The sequence below is a fragment of the Bactrocera neohumeralis genome, chromosome 4 (genome assembly GCF_024586455.1).
Source record: "Bactrocera neohumeralis isolate Rockhampton chromosome 4, APGP_CSIRO_Bneo_wtdbg2-racon-allhic-juicebox.fasta_v2, whole genome shotgun sequence".
NCBI lineage: Eukaryota > Metazoa > Arthropoda > Insecta > Diptera > Tephritidae > Bactrocera > Bactrocera neohumeralis.
In genome coordinates, this window is record NC_065921.1 from 56,560,056 (window position 1) to 56,573,990 (window position 13,935).

Sequence of the window (13,935 nt, forward strand, 5' to 3'; positions counted from 1 at the left end):
AGCTTTTCTAATTGTATGATTATGCAAAAACTTATCACGGTGAATGTCCTATAAAGCATATAAGTAATTAATTGAAACAATTTAGTCACGCTCGCCTCTCTGTATATATGTACATACGCGCACTTTTCTCCCTAAGAAACTGTTCGTTTATCGGAGCCACCGACATCGGACCACTGCAGCATTATCTATACTTCTTTCCTTAATGATCAATATTTAGAGTCCTCCATGGAGGCCAATTTCTGTTCTGGAAATAGGAATAGTTCACAATTTAAGATTCAATAAGGGTGGCTAGTGATAGACGATAACATAATTTCCATATGCTTCTTTATTTAAGTTAACGTGAATCTGTCTTAGTATCTTCGTAGGTAAAATTATTTCATAAGTATTCCTTCGAACTACTAAGCTAATGAAGTCTCTTATGTGCACTTCAAGGCTTCAACTGAAGAGATACTCTGGCTATAAATTTTCAAAGTTCCTACTTTAGAAAAAGTAGAAAACTACAGCAGAGGAAGCTAAACGGAAAGAAATTGTATAGTATATACTATATTTTTAATAAAAATTATCTGCTGGAATTTCAGCGTTGTAGGTTCAACGTGGCGTCTATTGTAGACTTCTAAAGTGATATCTTACGGTAATTAAATATCATTCACTTTGCGATACATTATTGGAACCCAGATATTTATATTTTCAGTTTCCGTTGGTTGTAGTTGTTGCAATAGTGTAAGTATTTGTAGTAGAGTGTATGAGCAGCGTTAGTGTATGTCTGTCAATGTCAGCCGCGTCGTATGAGCAACCTACTAAATATACCGGCACTAGTAACTGCAGCTGAATGCGCTTACATTATACAGTAGTATGCAAAAGTATGCAAACACAAACATGCTAGCACATTAATAACGGGATAAATGTATGTTTGTATGTTTGATATTATATATATTTAGATGTGTGTATATGTATGCATATGAAAAGCACTGATCTAGTGACAATTTCAAATAATTTTGTTATTGCTTTGAGTGTTGTTATTGTTGTGGTTTTTGCTATTGTCGCTGCAGCTGCTACACCTGTTGACAAGCTTGTTGAACATGAACTCTAATACGCTATGCGCATCAACATAAACTTAAAGCAAAGCAGGCATCGCTCACTTTCGCCTGCTGTTGCTGACGAGTGAAAAGAGAGGTGAGAAGAGAGAGAGTTGAATGAGTGTAGAAAAGGGTTAGTATTCACATTTGTGATCCCTGTGATGCCTAAAATGTGCAGTTAAGTATGAGCGAATGGGTATGCCGTGCACTATGTTGCCAAATAGGTAAGTGTATGTGTGTGTTTCGTATATGTCAGTGTATGCGTGCCTGTTCTCCATTTTACACTGCCTTAAATGAGTGCTTAACGGCTGCAATTTTTTTCGCTTTACACTTCTTTAAGTGATACCCCATTTTTGATTGCTTAGCTTAGAAAATTTGTCGGAATTGAAAAATCTGCTTAGATATCGAGAATGAGGCCTCTTAAAAACGTACTCTTTAAATTCATAGATCTTCATATCTGATTACTCTGATATTTTTCTATGGAAGTTTACTGATGAACAAGTAAGGAAGGGCTATGTTCGGGTGTCACCGAACATTTTATTCTCTCGCATGATAAAGCGATAATCGAGATTTCTTTATCCGTCATTTATATATTTTTCAAATACCGTATTTGTGTAAAGTTTTATTCCGCTATCATCATTGGTTCCTAATGTATATATTATAGGGAGAAGGCATCAGATGGAATTCAAAATAGCGTTATATTGGAAGAAGGCGTGGTTGTGAACCGATTTCACCCATATCTCGTACATGTCAGCAGGGTGTTAAGAAAATATTATATACCGAATTTCATTGAAATCGGTCTGGTAGTTCCTGAGATATGGTTTTTGGTCCACAAGGGGGCGACGCCACGCCCATTTTCAATTTTTAAAAAAAGCCTGGGAGCAGCTTCCTTCTGCAATTTCTTCCGTAAAATTTAGAGTTTCTGACGTTTTTTGTTAGTCGGTTAACGCACTTTTAGTGATTTTCAACATAACCTTTGTATGGGAGGTGGGCGTGGTTATTATCCGATTTTTGAACTGTATATTGGAAATGCCTGAAGGAAACGACTCTATAGAGTTTGGTTGACATAGCTATAATAGTTTCAGAGATATGTACAAAAAACTTAGTGGGGGCCAGGCCAGGCCAGGCCCATCGTTGATAATGATGTGTGAAATCATTTGGTTATTCAGAACATAAAACCTCTCTTTTTATACTCTCGCAACAAAGTTGCTAAGGAGAGTATTATAGTTTTGTTCACATAACGGTTGTTTGCAAGTCCTAAAACTAAAAGAGTTAGATATAGGGTTGTAATGGGGTTTCGTCCATAGCTGAGGTATGCTCAGCCGCTCCAGGGTCAGCCTTGGGACCCACGAACCCTTAGCAAATAAAAGATTTAATTCCATAGATGAAGTGTCCACACCAGCCGTAGCTTTGGTCAGTGCAGTGAGGTGAAGTTTAGGATAATTCTGGTATGGTGGAAAGCTCTACGTTGAGGTCGGGTGTAGTGGTGTTGACGTAAATTATTGTAAGGTGGTGAAAGCCACGATACAATCCCCCCCTCACTTCAGACAACGATACTTCGCTGGTAACAGGTGGAAGGAGTGGTCTCGATCTCCCACGATGGGTTAGCTGGAGGCTGTCTGGCTGTCCTGGTTGGCATGTGCCGTGAACGGAGAGCGGATGTGGAAACCTTTATTTAATAGTTGTTTCTTAACCTATAGTACAAAGGCGTCTTAGGTCTTATAGCAATGCGTACTTACAACTAGTGACACCCATTTAATATAATTGTATAAATGCCTAAATAACTATTGTAACTGGTAAATAACTAGTTTTAATTTCTGGCCTACGGGTTGGGTTGTACAGATCAATGTAGTGCAAATACATACTTAAGACTACTAACTTAATTGTAATGGCTGCTCTGAGGTATTCACTCATATAAATGAAGCACGCATCTTTCCCCGCCGTATCGCACCAGAACCCGGTCGCCTTCTAGCTTCTGTAGGGCTAGACGTCGGCCCCGGAAGAATAGCGTTCGCTTGGAGCGCTTGATAAAGTGCTGTCGTGTCATTACCAGCCCTTCCAGGAACCCTGGGATTTCGGTCACCGGTGTCACTTCTTGGTGCGATGTGTCAGGCGTGACCGGTCGTGCGCTGATCTCGGCAATTGGAGGTCGGGTCGTCGTCGGGGTTGGTGTCGCTTTTGGGTGGAGGCGGCTTAAAACTTTACACAAATACGGTAAATTATCCGTAGTAAGAGATCCTGTTTCGAAAAGCTTTGCGAAGAAGCGAACATAGACCCATGGAGAACGGCGTACAAAATTTGTATGTCGAAGTTTAAAAATAAGTCGCAGCAACCTAAGAACGCATGAACATGAACATGACCTAGCCAGCGTAGCCGCTGTCTTTAAATTCGCTGAACTATGTCAATGTCGTCGTATATCTCGTACAGCTCATCGTTCCAGTGGATGCGATATTCGCCGTGGCCAATGCGCAAAGGACCATAAATCTTTCGCAGAATTTTTCTCTCGAAAACTCGTAACGTCGACTCATCGGTTGATGTCATCGCCCAAGCCTCTGCACCATAGAGCAGGACGGGAATTATGAGCGACTTATAGAGTTTAGCTTTTGTTCGTCGAGAGAGGACTTTACTTTTCAATTGCCTACTCAGTCCGAAGTAGCACCTGTTCGCAAGAGCAATCCTGCGTTGGATTTCCAGGCTGACATTGTTGGTGGTGTTAATGCTGGTTCCTAAATAGACGAAATTGTCTACAACTTCAAAGTTATGACTGTCAACAGTGAGGTGAGAGCCAAGTCGCGAGTGCGACGACTGTTTGTTTGATGACAGGAGATATTTCGTCTTGCCCTCGTCCGCTATCAGACCAATTTGCTTTGCTTCCTTGTCCTCATTATCTGATAAATATTATAATGAGTTACTTTCAAAACAGGAGATTGCTATTCGAGACGGACGAGGGCACTCAGAGCTACACTATCTCCAGTGGAGTGTCAAACAATCGCATATGCGGATCACCTCCTAGTGGTAGCTGTAGCTAAACATGGATGACCTCCGGATCAAATGCAATGACAGCATAAATGGTTTGCGACGATGGTTTGCTACCATGAGTCTAGAGCTGGCTGAGCAGAAAACAGAAGTCCTGCTCATAAGCTCTAGAAAAGTTGAAGATAAAATACCGCTGACCATAGCTGAATGTGAGATTACTTCACAGCCGCTGTTGAAGTACCTTGGGGTAATACTGGACTCACGACTCAAGTTCAAGGAACATTTGGAAAATGCGACGCGTTAAGCAAATAAAATATATAATGCGTTATCTAGAATGATGGCAAATAAAAGCTGTGCGCGTTCCAGCCGACGATGTTTAATAGCTAAGGTAATTAAGTCAGTTATCCTGTATGCGGCTCCAATATGGATAGAGGCGCTAGAAATAAAATCATATGCTAGACCAATTAACACAGTGCACAGGCTTTCAGCAATACGCGTGATAAGTGCTTTCTGAACCATTTCAAATGAAGTCGCTGAGGTATTAGCCAGTATGGCACCGATTGATATCCAGGGAGACGAATTCGCGCGAATATATAGCTTATCAGAGACGTCTACCACAGCAAAAATTGAAGAGAGAAGTAAAAGCATTGCAATGTGGCAGCAACGGTGGCAAACTTCATGCAAAGGTGGAGTGACGGTGGACCTACCGACTCATTTCGGACATACATTCGTGGATAGGTAGACAACATGGGGACCTAGATTTCCATCTTACCCAAATACTCAGTGGGCATGGTTGCTTCAGAAGCTACCTTTTCAAATATCGTCATGACTTTAGTCCATACTATCCGACGTGTACAGAGTGTATAGAAGACTCTGAATACGTTTTCTTTTATTGCCCTCGGTTTTCAAGTATAAGGGAAAAGCTGAAAACCACCCTTGCAGGTAGTATTGCGGTGGAAAATTTGACAGCACTTATGTGCGAGTCTTCTATAAAGTGGAAAGCTGTCAGCGAAGCGGAAAATCAAAATATGAAAAAATTAAGACAATTAGAACAGATTAGGCGTCAGTCAGTAATTTTGCTGTACACGAAGTTTTATGTAAATGCACATACTTACATCCAAGTGTATGTAAACCTATGAGTATATGTGAGTGTTTTTGTAGGTGTCTACATATATTTGCTTGTATAAGTTGTGTATCAAGAGTTTATAAACAAATTTTTCGCCTTTAGTCGACCTGTCGGCCTGTCGTGATATCTGTTATCATTTATTTTGCATCTTTTGCTGCCTTTCTTCTGCTTTAAGTGCTGAACACATTGGGAGCGACAGAATGTAAACGACATCTGTCAATTATTAAAATACACACGTTCTTATGGACACTGTTATTTTGACAGCTGCGACTACACAACTGCAGGCCGACAGTTGTCGCTCTCGCTAACTTCAATATATTTTTATATTTGCCAACGACAGTGGAGTTGACAGTAGAGAGATGAGGTAGAGTGGTGATGCCACTAATATGTAAAATGTAAAATTATTCACAGCTCTAACAAACCTGACTCTATTATATCTATATATAACCTAGCTCTATTATATCATTTGTAAAAACAATTGATAATTTAAAACAAATAAATTTACCTTTTTTCTTATTTTCTGCATAAAAAATTTCACTTTGAACAAAATATTAAAATCTCATTGAAAAGAAAGTTATTAGTATGGCCACAACGAAATTGTGTACATGCCAAATGGACAGCTGTGTTGTCTTGTGTACATGCCGGCCATTGTTATTTCGGTGCCTTCTTACAAATGTTCATGTAAACAGATTCACGACGCCATTTACAGTACACTGTCATGCTGCCATGTCCTGTCGCGCTCAATGTGTTCAGCACTTTAGTCTTACATATTGTATTAACCATTCGTTTTCGTGTCGCCAATTGTGTTCCCTAAGCCTCCTCGCTGATCTTTAATTGGGTTTCAATTCAATGTCAGTTATTTTCCAACTCGAAAATGTATACTTCAGCTCTCATCATAATTGTAACTGCAGGTTAACTTCAGGTTACTGTGTGCTTATGTTGAGAGCATCTTTTTGTAGCCCTGTTTGTATGCGTGCATGATTTATATGTGTACACGCACATGGTTTTTCGGAAGTCCTAAGTAATAGTAAATATTTTTAGTTAGGCTCATCCTCGAGCTGCTGCTCTCCTCCCCCATCTCACCACTCTTACCTGCCTTAGGGACATCGGGTGGTCAAATGTACTAATGTTTGGAACTTTGTATTCACACATTTTTATTTCCCTTTTATCACAGATGAAAAAGCACAACGTATGCAAAATAGAAATGCGTCCGACACCATAGTGACTGATTTATTTTTTCTGTGTATCACCAAGTAGAAAGTTTGACCTTTTTTCCCTAATTTGTTGTAGTGGTACCACTGGCCGGTATTCTGATTTACTTATGACAGCTGTTTTTTCAATTTACTACTTCTTTTGGACATATACGACAGGTGGTTTGCAATGGCAATGACTATTAATTTGACAAATAAAATGTTTTTTCATCAAAGAAAATGAATTAAAAGGAACATTTTTGTTCAAGGCCATGCTTTGTGCACACTGACGGGACTGTCTATTCTTATTTTTTTGTTTTTTGGAAATTAAAATTAATTCGCTGATTAAGTGGCAGCCAAAAAATATAAATATTTCATATATATTAGATTCATATCCAGTAAAAGATACAAAAAAATAAGTATTTATGTAGTACTTTTTTAATTTTTTTTTTCAGAGAAACCTGCTTGGTTTATTTTGAGCTTAAAGTTGCAGTTTCATTCGCACATTAATTTGATTCTCACATAGTTTAAGTATTTGATGGGATTTTATTGTAAAGGTTCAATACATCGAACATTGTTTGATTTATCAAATACTAGAGGACTCGTCAACGTTTTACTGTGGCTGATACATTGTTAGTACTACTAATAGCATCCATATGATTTCTATTAATAAGATTATGACTATTAGTTAAGAAGGAATAGCATTTTTGGTGAACCAGTCATTTTCAAATAATTCCTATAAGAATTTTGAACAAATGTATTTATGAATTTTATTGAATTTTAACATAAAGACATAAAAAATATCCTATGTCTTAAGCTACCTCCCCACCAATTTTCAGCTAACCGATTTAGCTTCTTGAGTTATAAATGGTGTAACTAACACGACTTTCTTTTGTATATGTATGTTCATATATAGATATAATAAATTGACTGCTTTTTAAAGGGCGACTCTTTTATATTCCATGCCTCTCTACCTATTAGAATTTTGGTAAGCTTAAGGTATTCGTCAAGAAAGTCTTATTGTTATCTTCAAGATATGAAAGCAGTGGTATCTATAATAGTTGTGAACTGAGATGTCTAAGCAATTTTGCTTCCCGACCGCAGGGAAAAATGTCAAATAAATCCAGTAGTATCATCATCGAAACCTGGTCCTTTTTTATGATCCATAATTATGTTTCGCTTCAGTTATTATTTTCATCGTTTCTTTAAGTAGCAACAGTCGATGCTTTGTTCAAAAATATTTTTGTATCATTAATAGTTTTAAGCTTTATATGAAAGTAGCAATATTATAATATAGGCTTAAAGCCCCGTTCACGGTGCTACAGTTGTAGATATGCTTACAACAACAATCTCTTTTAGAAAATATCAAGGCAAATAACTAATTACTTTCATGCGAAAATCTATCTATCAAAAACCTTAATAATATTTTAGGAAATTTATCAAAACTTTTTTTTGTTCTGCATAGTTTCCAGGTTACTATTTAGAATTAGACAAAAGGGGTGCAACATGTTGGAGACAGAAAACAGACAAAAAAGTTGTGTTTACCCAAAACCCATTTGAAGATTCGATTTGTTGCATACTGTTTAAATGAGTTAAGCATCTACCCACTCTACCCGGTACTGGCGCACCCTAATTAGACAAAGCATAATTTACGAGCTGATGGTACTACAACACAACACCAATATAACACACCACACTCGCACGCAACCCAACTCACCAAACTTGTACACCAACCCAACGGACAACGGGAAAGCTCACACAATTCTTCAGACACTCATCATACCTCAACATTCGCCGCGTCAACATACGTTCCGATTATTCACCGATCCTGTGTGCTACGTTAATTCGAGTCGTCAGCACTACGTCAAATCATCGATCCATCAGTAGCCACCGGGCTACATTCGCAAAAAACATCATCTCACTGTGCTGATTCTGGACACCGTCACTCTCAATTGATCATCTAGCGCATATTTTTATATTCTGCTTTTGTACTATACGTTACATATTTTGTGGTAAACAGGAATAATTACCTGCTAAATTAAAACGAATTTAAACATAAATTGCTCTTGCATTCTTTTATTAACAAAGTGGTAGTGAGTGAATAATTTTAAAACAATTAGTGGGTATACATTTAAATACGTTCTTTTATGAGTGCAAAGAGCAATTAGTCAATTTATCTTTTGTGAATTTAGTGATAACGTTGTATGCATCAATTATTGATACGAATGTGTTTTCACTAACTTTATTACAATTATATTCCTAAACAAAACGCAATTTTAGATTTTACTTACTACTTAAGTTGAAGATATTTTAACAATCAAAATTAAACCTAAAATATCTCATAGTTCTATATTTAAATTCATTTTAATATATAAATTAATGTGTTGTATGTTGGCCTAAAGACTGTATCCCGAAATAACGTAATAAAATATTTCTATACTAAGTGCGTGGTATGTGACTTTGGGCACATGCATACAAATTAAAGCACGTAAATTCTACATATGAGACCTCTTGCACCTTCCGTATTGCCAAACTTTTATACGACCACTTTTGAAAAAAGAAAAAGTAGATAAAAAGCCTCCACCATGACATTCAAATCCATTTAAGGCCTATTCAAAAACATGTTAAACTTTTGGTAACTTTACAATTCAATTATTTTGTATGCTCCGAGTTAATGGTGAAAAATCATTTCGGGAACGTAGGAAAGTTTTTCATGGCAATGCTAGTGTGAGTGTGGGTTTGTATATACCATAAGTATGTGAGATGTAAGAGTATGTGTTTATATGTATGTACTAATTATGAACAATGTCTAAAATGTACCTAGTGTCAGTATTTTCTGTATGTGTGCGTAGCAGAGATTTAAGTTGTCATGCTAAAGCTCCGAAAATACATACGGATATCAGTTTGCAGTTAGAGTCACACAAAGTAGCTGCTATAAATAGTATGTCCAAATAAGCTAAAAGCACACCTCAACGTGCTTACAGCCATACTTTTACATGAATCCTAAAGCTTGTATATATATATGCGCTCACATTAATACTTTGAAACAAATATACCCAAGGATTGAATATTTATATGCTAATAAGTCCTTGTAGGCAGATTATCAACCCTCACTGATTTAAATACATGTAAAAATACATATGACTGATTACCTTCACACACCAACACTTGTTGTATTTGGCTACAACTATGTTGAATTGTGTTGGTAAATATGTACGAGCTACGGATGGACGAAAACACTCTAGCTCTGAAAGTATTCGATGAGTACCCGCCGGGGGAAGCAGAGGAAGACGAAGACCTCCACTCCGTTGGAAGGACCAAGTGGAGAAGGACCTGGCTTCGCTTGGAATATCCAATTGGCGCCACGTAGCGAAATGAAGAAACGACTGGCGCGCTGTTGTTAACTCGGCTATAATCGCGTAAGCGGTGTCTACGCCAGTAACGAAGAAGAATGCGTGCCACAATGGTGTTGCAACGTATTTAAATGCCATTAAGCTGCCAGTGAACACATTAATCCGTTTAACAAAGTTTTCGGCGGTGGCAGCATTTGAAACAGCTTGAAAAGGACGGAGAGAATAAGGTGTAATAAGGATTTGTTGGAGCACTTGCCCACAATCTATAATTTTTAAAACGTTTATCAATAATTTTTAAAACGTTTGTATAAGTATGTGTATGCGAGTTGCTTAAAGTACGTATATAAAAGAATGTTTGAAATACATACAGGCGCTTGCTAACTTAAATTGGCAACATAAATAATTTTATCAGTTATGAAAATTACAAAAACGTCGAGCTTAAGTTGCTGTGCACTGTCGGCGATAAAAAATAAAATAAACAAATAAAACTGTGTTGCTTTCTGTTGTGGTTCTTCTGCGTGGCTGATGTGGCAGTACCGTTATGTGCATTAACAAAAGCCATTTTGAGTTTTGGAATAAACTTTACAGTTTACAAAGTATTTAAAAACAATGGAGTAAGGGTGCAGACAATTCAAATACTTTTGACAGGGTTGCCAGCTTTATATTTCTGTAAACATTGCTCTGAAATTTTAATTGCATTATTTGTGTATTTTATTACTTTAACTGCAACTAAAAGGTCAACTGAAAACTGCTCGGTCTGACGCATATATCTACTAGACTTAAATTCATATCGTTTTTAGTTTTCCGTAACCTTCAAAAGGGTCGCGTCTAAATTTGCTTTCGAACTATTAGTTTATTTTGGGTGACGCATCTTTTGTTAGTTCACATAAAATGGATTAAAAGTAATTTCGTATGTTAATAAAGTAATGCTTTTTGGGGGGAAAATATCGTTAAAGCTAAGATTTGGATTTGAACTCTGCCCCTGGAAAATCAAGCGTTGAAAAGTAGTTTGCTGAGCTTAAACTAAGAAAAATGAGCTGCAAGATCGATGAAGGCAGTGGACGCCCTAGGGAGGCTGTTACCGACGAAAAAATCCAAAAGGTTCCCAATATAATTTCGGATGCCCGTAAAGTGAAGTTGTTCCAGAGAGTTGAAACTCTAAAGATATCAAAGAAAGGTATTTGATATATAGTGAAATAATATTTGGTTATGCGAAAGCTCTGTGGGAAGTGGGTGCCGCGCAAGCTTACAATCCAACAAACACAACATCGAATTGCCGATTCTGAGACGTGTTTATAGTCCTTTAATCATAATAAATCTCAATTCTTGCCTCAATATGGGACAATGAATGCAACATGGCTCCATAATTTCACTCCGAAGTCCAATCAATAGTCAGCCAAATGGACTGCACACGATGAACCCGCTCCAAAACGTCGAAAAACACACCAGTTGGCTGACAAGGTTATGGTTTTAGTATTTTGGTATGCCCTTGTACGAGTATAGGTTTTATTGTTTACCTTGAAAAAGGAAGAACCATCAACAGCGACTGTTGAGTACATAGCGTTTGAAAAAGGAAAGAAAGACAGCCGTATTTAAAAAAAAAGTGTTGCCTCACCAAGGCATCGTGTCACAAGTCATTGAAAATAATGGAAAAAATACATCAAGCTTCGAATTGCTTCCGCATCTACTACATTCTCCAGACCTAGCCCCAGCGACTATTTCTTGTTCTCAAATTTCATAATAAAACAAGTAAGGAAGGGCTAAGTTCGGGTGTCACCGAACATTTTATACTCTCGCATGGTAAAGTGATAATCGAGATTTCATTATCCGTCATTTACATATTTTTCAAATACCGTATTTGTGTAAAGTTTTATTCCGCTATCATCATTGGTTCCTAATGTTTATACTCGTATTATACAAAGAAAGCATCAGATGGAATTCAAAATAGCTTTACATTGGAAGAAGGCGTGGTTGTGAACCGATTTCAGCCATATTTCGTACATGTCATCAGGGTGTTAAGAAAACATTATATACCGAATTTCATTGAAATCGGTCTAGTAGCTCCTGAGATATGCTTCTTGGTCCATAAGTGGGCGGCGCCACGCCCATTTTCAATTTTTAAAAAAAGCCTGGGGGCAGCTTCCTTCTGCCACTTCTTCCGTAAAATTTAGTGTTTCTGACGTTTTTTATTAGTCGGTTAACGCACTTTTAGTGATTTTGAACATAACCTTTGTATGGGAGGTGGGCGTGGTTATTATCCGATTTCTTCCATTTTTGAACTGTATATGGAAATACCTGAAGAAAACGACTCTGTAGAGTTTGGTTGACATAGCTATAATAGTTTCCGAGATATGTACAAAAAACTTAGTAGGGGGCGGGGCCACGCCCACTTTTCCAAAAAATTGCGTCCAAATATGTCCCTCCCTAATGCGATCCTTTGTGCCAAATTTCACTTTAATATCTTTATTTATGGCTTAGTTATGACACTTTATAGGTTTTCGGTTTCCGCCATTTTGTGGGCGTGGCAGTGGGCCGATTTTGCCCATCTTCGAACTTAACCTTCTTATGGAGCCAAGGAATACGTGTACCAAGTTTCATCATGATATCTCAATTTTTACTCAAGTTACAGCTTGCACGGACAGACGGACGGACAGACAGACATCCGGATTTCGACTCTACTCGTCGCCCTGATCACCCTATATCTGACTCTTTTAGTTTTAGGACTTACAAACAACCGTTATGTGAACAAAACTATAATACTCTCGTTAGCAACATTGTTGCGAGAGTATAAAAAATAAGTTACACTTCTTATACGAGTTCGGAAAAGGTTGCGATAGATTCAGGTTGCGCAACTTATATAACCCTATATCTGACTCTTTTAGTTTTAGGACTTACAAACAACCGTTATGTGAACAAAACTATAATACTCTCGTTAGCAACATTGTTGCGAGAGTATAAAAAATAAGTTACACTTCTTATACGAGTTCGGAAAAGGTTGCGATAGATTCAGGTTGCGCAACTTTGCTCAATATGAATCTAACGCAACCTTGCTCAATATGAATTTAACGCAACCTTGTCTGCGAAGATGTTCGATCAGCAAGCCAAGCGGTGACAAAACGGCGATCGTTTGTTCGTTTCTTTCGGCACAGCTCGGCTTTTCTACCAACAACACAATGTTGCCATGCTTATGCTGTTGTTGTTTTTGTAGAACAATGTTTCAATTTTTGGTTGGTGACATATTCACATGTGTGCGCAAATGTATGTTTGTATGCTTGTGCATTATTGAAGATATGCTTCTTTTTCTTTCGGTTGTCTTTCATTCCTGCGAATTCTCAACTATTTTGCGTATCTTTTGGTTGAAATACTCTGCGTTGGCGGTTAAAAAATTAAGGCTATACTTTACGGAATCATTTCTGTAGTTAGTCTTCATTTACATTTTTTTGAAATCGATGACGAGGTCTATCGTTTTATCTGACAGCGGAAGGTTTAAGAAGTTCATTTCTTATTTTGTCTTGTGGCATATTAGAAATGATGTTTCTTCGAAAATCGTTCGCTTACAACGGATAAAACGACTTCTGAGTGGTGATTTTAATGAATAAATTCCTTTTGGTTGAAATGCTCTGCGTTGGCCGTTGAAAAGTTAAGACTATACTTCTCAGGATCATTCATTTCTTGAAAGAAATTAATGACCTTTGGAAATATGCTTATTTGCATTATTTCGTTGTCATTTCCATATTCGTAGCAATAGAATTTCTATGGCATAAGTAAAGTAATGGCCGCCGATTGTCACCTCTTGCCGCTGTAGCAGCTTCGCCTACAAACATGCGTAAATATGTATGTATGTATACGTATGATCGTGAATACATATCGACGCAGATTTTTGCGAGAAGCACCAGAAAGTTGTGCAATTTATGATTTTTTGCTTTTGCCTTCGTCGCGAAAAGACGACTTGTTGGCAAAGGCATGCTCGGGGAGATGTTACGGCCTCTGTTTTATGAATGAAGCGAGATCGCTTGTGGAATTTGCGCCTGCGTTCATGAATGAAATATTTTTTGTTGTAAAATGTACTACACTTGTTCTTCGCCAATTTGGCTGCCATATTGTCTTGTGAAGATCAATTTTTTGTTGGTGACATATTCATATTAGGCGTGTCTTATTTGACCAGCAAATTAAGCTATTAGCTTATTTTGTATGGAAGACTTATAGCATTGACA

At 37.6% G+C, this 13,935-nt stretch overlaps 1 pseudogene; it reads left to right on the top strand.

Annotated features, from left to right (window-relative positions):
• Positions 1-13,109: 13,109 nt before the first annotated feature.
• On the top strand, positions 13,110-13,301 carry LOC126757749 (small nucleolar RNA U3; annotated as a pseudogene).
• The last annotated feature ends 634 nt before the right edge of the window (positions 13,302-13,935 follow it).